The sequence below is a fragment of the Vombatus ursinus genome, unplaced genomic scaffold, assembly GCF_900497805.2.
Source record: "Vombatus ursinus unplaced genomic scaffold, bare-nosed wombat genome assembly UNPS02014778.1, whole genome shotgun sequence".
In the NCBI taxonomy this organism is placed as follows: domain Eukaryota; kingdom Metazoa; phylum Chordata; class Mammalia; order Diprotodontia; family Vombatidae; genus Vombatus; species Vombatus ursinus.
Genome location: NW_020954556.1, coordinates 51,731,441 through 51,737,888, shown reverse-complemented (window position 1 = coordinate 51,737,888; position 6,448 = coordinate 51,731,441). Strand labels below are relative to the sequence as shown.

Below are 6,448 nucleotides of genomic sequence, written 5' to 3'. Positions count from 1 at the left end.
CTCTCTCTCTCTCTCTCTCTCTCTCTCTCTCTCTCTCTCTCTCTCTCCCCCCCCTCTCTCTCTCCCCCTCTCCCCACTGTTTTACTTGATTATAAACGTTTGTAGTGTGTTTTGTTTTTCTTGATTTCTCATTGGATGGGGGATGAGAAAGGGGGGAGAGAATTCAGAACTGAAAATAAAATTAAATTAAATTGATTTTTTAAAAAAAGAGGAGTCCTTAAGAAGGTTAAGAAACCCTATCCTAACATATTCCGAAGAAGACATAAGAAAAAAGAGGTAGCTCTGAGACTCAAAAAGAGAACTGAGTTGAAAAAAGATGACTGATTCTCATGAAGAAAATTTGGATGGTACAATAACAAAGTATCAAAATGAAGAAGGAAAGAGGAAGTTGTCTTAAGCAGCGCATGTGGTTGAACACTTCTAAATCAGATTTTAAAAGAAAGTATACTGGTAAGAAATCAAGAACAGGTAAAATGAGAATAGATGCAGAAGAATGGCATAGTCCTCTAAGAATAGTATCAGGACTAAAACCCATAATAATAGAATAATCTGGGGTTCCTGAAAAATCTTAAGGAGATAGATAGATAGATAGATAGATAGATAGATAGATAGATAGATAGATAGATTTTAAGGTACGTTGGGAAAGAAAAAGAACAAGAAAGCTATAAGCCAGCTCCTAGAGGTGAATGAATGAGATGAGGATAAAGGTGATGAAGAGAAGGCAGAACTACTCAAATCCTATTTTGCTTCAGATTATAATGGAAAAAACAGAAATTATCAAATAGGGAATTTAAATCTGGCCTAAATGAATTCAAATCCTGAGGTTCAGATGAATTCGATGCCAGGATACTGAAAGAACTTGCTGACATCATTGATGAGCTGCTGTCCTTGATCTTTGAGAAGGCAGTGAAGGAGAAAGCACCATAAGACTGGAATGGTACAAATGTTCTCCTGATTTTCCCAAAGAGGAAGAAGGTAAATTCTTCAAACGATAGCCCAGTGAGCTGAACTTTGGTTTCTGAGAAAATTCTACAGTGAATTACTAAAGAGATGTTTTGTGAGCATTTATAGTCAGAACAGCTAACGCTTACACAGTTCTTTAAGGAGGCAGTGCCACAGTGGAAAAAACCCTGGAGTGCTGGGTCTGGAGTCAGGAAGACTCTTCCTGAGTTCAAATCTGGCCTCAGACACTTACTAACTGCATGACCCTGGGTAAGTCACTTAACCCTGTATGCCTCAGTTTCCTCATCGTAAAATGAGATAGAGAAGGAAATGACAAACCTCTGTTTGCCAAGAAAACCCCAAATGGGGTCACAAAGAGTCAGATACACCTGAAAAGACCAAACAACAACAAAAATAAATCATTTAGGGCAAGTAGAGAGTTTATGAAAGAATATGACAGTCATAGAATTTCAGAGTTGGAAGGGAAGAGAATAAGGGGAATAAACATTTATTAAGCATCAATTATGCTCCAAGTACTGTGTTAAGTGGTTTACAAATATTACCTCATTTGATCTTCACAACAACTCTGGGCTATTATTATCCTTATTTTACAGTTGAAGAAACTGAGGCAGATAGGCAAAGTGAATTGTCCATGATCACACAGTAAGTGCCTAAAACTGGATTTGAACTCAGATCTTACTGAATCTAGGACCATCACTCTATCCACTGCACTACCAGCTGCCTCTAGGGACCTTAGGGACCAGCTGGTCCAACCCATAACTGGAGAAGGATCTTCTCGATAATATATCTGACAAGTAGTCTTCCAGCATTTGCTCAGAGGTCTCAGGTGATGGTGGGGACCACTCATTCTTCTTTTGGAATAAATAACAATTCACTCCTCTAAAAATCAATCAGTGGATGCATGACCTCATCTAATGTGGGTTCTTTCAAATTGCTTTTTTAAATTTGTATTTACATAAGCATTAATGTTTAGCTGTTGTGGATAAAAAAAGGAGATATGGGTTTACTAGAGACCACATTTATAATAAGCAAAGTGAGTGTTTGGGTCAGATGATTGGGGAGGTCTGAGATAGTCTTGGGGAAAGGAAGGATGAATTATCTGTTAGTGGTAGATAATGGAAGGGGAGAATTATATGTATTCATAAACAACGGTTCTTTGTTTTGGAAATTCGTATGTTTATAGATAATACACATGTAGTATAGACCTTTAAATGACAGTTGAATATACGATGAGGATTGAGTATGTGAGCTCAAAGGTAGGATTTGATAACTAGAAACATACCAGTTCCTTCTACAAACTCTGCTCTCCACTGACAACACCACCATCCTTGTTCAGGCCATCCTCACCTATCTTCTGTGTTATTGAAATAGCCTCCTATTAGGTCTTCCTGCCTCAAGTCTCTCCCTACTCCAGTTCATCCTCCACTCAGCTAGCAGATGAGAGATTCATTTGAATCTCTGACTATTTCAGTCCCCTAATTAATAAAGTCCAATGGCTCCCTATTGCCTGTAGGATAAAATACAAATTCCAGATGACTTTTTAAATCCTTCACAACTTGGCCCCAATCTATTTTTCCAGTTTCATAGCGCAGTGCCTGATACATAGTAGGCACTTAATGATTGTTTATTGACTAGTTGATATCACTGCGATCCAATCAAAATAGCTTTCTCTCTGTTCCTCACAAAAAACACTCTCCCATCTCCCATCTGTATGCCATTGTACTGGCCATCATCTCCTATGCCTCCCTCCTATCTCCCACCTCTTGTAATTACTATTTTCCTTCAAAACTAAGCTCAGACAATAACTTCTGTGTGAAACCTTTCCTGATCTCCCATAACGATTCTCTCTAGGATCATAGGATCATGTATTTCAAGCTAGAAAAGACCTCAGAGACCATCTAGGCCAACTCATTCTCAAAACCACCTTGTCTTCATTTTCTATTTATTCTGTATACATGCATATGTACATACATCTAGGTCTCTATTAGCATGAATAACGAATCTTTTGAAGTGGTCACATGTATTCAAAATTTATAAAATATGGTAATGGGTGCCTGTCTAACAGGAATATGCGGTTTGAATTCAAATAAGTCTACCTACCACTAAAGAGTTTGAATAATTCAACCAATCTCTTGCAGGATTCATTATTCACACTATTGGCAACTGGCTATATATTGCCTTCCCCTTAAGAATGTAAGCTCCTTGAGGGCAGAGGTTTATGGTTGTCCTTGTATCACTAGCTCAATTGAGAAACTTTCTCCATCAAAGCTCAGTAGTTTCAAAGGGGGAGGTTAGTGGAATTTCCACAGGAATTTGTATTAGCAGATTGGGAATGACTTAGGGTACATGTTAGGGGTGGGAGGATTGTTAGTAAGGGATTCTAGGGCAAAGATACTGAATTAGAAGACCCTGTAATAACATGATATCTATTCCCCAATCATAGGAGAAAGGAGTCACCTCACTTCCCAGCCTTGTATGAGGGAATAGCATTCTTGGTAGTAAATACAAAATGATATTGAATGATAGAGAAATATGTCTTATGGATAAATGATGTTGGGAATTATAGTTGTCTGAATAATAGTCTATGTAGTATGAGAGGGGAAAGGCCTGGGGTTATTTACAAGATATGTGACTATTCACAGGATAGAGCTATACTCTCACCCACAGAGGGATTCCTTCCAGGGATCATTGTCTTCTCATCCTGTGACTGGGTACAAAAGTTCCAGTAGATGGAAAAGTTTTATCTATTTACAGGTTTATGATCGAGTATATGTGTCCAAAATGATTGGGGTATACATAGAAAGCTACAAATCTATGCTGTCTGACCACTAGAGCTATTAGCGTGAGAATAGATAGGGAGTAATTCTGGGATTTAGTAGGCCTGGAGTCAGGAAGACCTGAGTTCAAATCTGGTCTCAGATACTTACTAGCTGTGTGACACTGGGCAAGTCACTTTAACCCATTTACCTCAGTTTCCTCCTCTGTAAAATGATCTGAAGAAGGAAATGGCAAACCACTCCAGTATCTTTGCCAAGAAAACCCCAAATTGGGTCATGAAGAGTCAGACCCGACTGAAGAAACAACTGAAAAACAAAAATGCTGGGGCATAAGTGTTTCAGCACAAGACCTTCTGTTTGACTTGGGGGAACATGAGGGTGGGGAAGTGTTGCTCTGAGTTAGGAATAACCCTCAAGTTCTGGAATGCTCTAATGATCAAATGAGATGATATTTGCAAAGTACTTAGCACAGTGCCTGGCATATAGTAGGCACTTACAGATGCCATCATCATCATTATTGTAATTATTATTAATTATGTTGCTGGATAAGGTCATAGTCCTGGGGGTATATGTAGACGAATGTGGTAGGGCATAGGATAGTAGGGAGAAAGAAGAGGGGGAAGTCCCCTGCTCTGGGATTCTCCTCTCACCCCGTATCCCATGCCTCACCTTTTGGTTCCCAGAGCCCACAGATAATCCTTGTCTCCTCTATCAGGCCTGAGATTTGCTCCATAACACTAAAATAAATTATGTTTGTATACACACACACACACACACACACACACACACACACACACACACACATACACACACACACGCATATATAGGTATACCTGGACCAGATTTCCAAAATCCCCAACCTATTAAAATGCTGGCTGAAATTCTCACATCCCAGGTGCAGTGAATGGAGGGAGTTTTGGGTCATTCCCTAAGGCTGTAAGAAAGGGACTCTGTCGACAAGGTCAGAAAAATAGCAAAAATGATATAATTTCTTTTTTATATTTTTATATATTACATATTTATATTATTAGTTATAATTAGTTATTATTATTACTATTAGGGAAGAAGAGCGGAAAGGACTAGAGATAGATAGGTACAATATAGGAATGAATCACTTGTCCTCTATTGAATTCTCAGGACATAAGACGTTGTTGTTGTTGTATAGAGAAATAGTGACAACTCATTGAAAGAGCCAGGTGAGGACCTGAGTTATAGTTACAAGGTTTCTAGGATCCTAGGTGAGTATCAGTACTAGCCCCAACATCTCTTAGTCCTGTCTTTTCCCTAAAATAAATAAATAAATAAATAAATAAAACACAACCACCAAAAGAGAATGGAAGGACAGAGGTTACAAAAGTAAATTCAACCAGTGAAAAAAACAGGAAATGGTCATAGAAGCCCTCTTATATTGTATATCTATCTATGCTTTGTGTATGTGTCTATGGGTGTTTGTATTATATTAATTAGACAATATTTATTAAGTGCATATTGTGTTCAGGGCCTACAAAAATGAAAGACTAAATAATCCCTGTCCTCAAGGTGTGCGGCTGTGGGTCCCAGGACCCTTATGGGGTGGGTGGGTGTGGATGTGTCCATGTTTAGGACCAGGAGAGGGGTCATAGAATCATGGCCTTTTTTTAAAAAAAGGCAATCGGGGTTAAGTGACTTGCCCAGGGTCACACAGCTAGTAACTGTCTGAGGTCAAATTTGAACTCAGGTCCTCCTGACTCTAGGGCTGGGACTCTATCCACTGAACCACCTAGCTGCCCCAGAATCATGGCCTTTCTAAGGGACAAGTAGAGCCAAGTAGAGCCCTACATGCTTGGACACGCCGTGTGTGCTTTATTTCCCTTGTGCCAAGATCTTCAGCACTGGTCAGAGCTGTCTGGGGAGTTATTGCAAGAACTCACTTTCAGAGATTTTTCGGGTAGTGACCAATCGATTGTCTCCTGGGCTCAGCGTCCTCTCGGGCATAGCGAAGGAGGTGGGAGCAGAAGGCAGGACTGCTGCTGTCCGAGGGCTTATCATCCCCAGTGGAACTCTGCGGTTCAGACAGTCAGTACCTGCTTGTGTCTTCAATTCCTTGACTACTGGCTGGGAGAATCTAGGAAGGGAACGATCACCATGGGCTTGGGTACTCAGGAAAGGTCAAGCAAAACCTAAGACAGGCAGGTATTGAAAAATGGGTGGGTAGACAAAGGGGAGAATAGAGCGGCATAAGCACCATTGCCAAGGTTAGACGGAGCATGGTGCAGCATGGGAGGCTTGGGGTAGGGCAGTGGGGACACTGGCCAGAGGGGAACCTGGGGGCACACAGGGGAACAGCAAGAGTTAAGGTCGAAACATGAGCAAGAACAAGATGGTGCAAGGCTGTGAAGGTCAGACAGAGTATTCTAGGCTATTGTTTGTAGAACCTGGGAGCTCCTGGGATCCGTTGACAAACTGGCTTTCTCTCTCTTTCTTTCCCTGTCCCTTCCTTTCTCCTCTTACTTGTCATGAAGGGGCCCAGAGGAATCATCTCTCTACTCCAGCAAGGTGATTCTCTAAGGCTTATCCTTGGGGGAGGCTGCAGAGGCTTCCTGCAAAGACCCTTCTATGATAAAGAGATAGTCACGGAGATAGAGGAGGAGGAAGGGAGGGAGAGAGAGTGTGTGGGGGAGAGAGAGAGAGAGAGAGAGAGAGAGAGAGAGAGAGAGAGAGAGAGAGCG

General features: G+C 40.8%; 1 long non-coding RNA gene across 2 annotated transcripts in view; it reads right to left on the bottom strand.

Moving 5' to 3' along the window:
• Positions 1-6,448, bottom strand: part of LOC114045518 — a 117,734-nt gene that overhangs the window by 9,902 nt on the left and 101,384 nt on the right. For both annotated transcript variants that reach the window (XR_003569376.1, XR_003569377.1), the window contains one exon: positions 5,651-5,844. This is a non-coding gene — a long non-coding RNA (uncharacterized LOC114045518). The remainder of the gene's footprint in view (positions 1-5,650; positions 5,845-6,448) is intronic.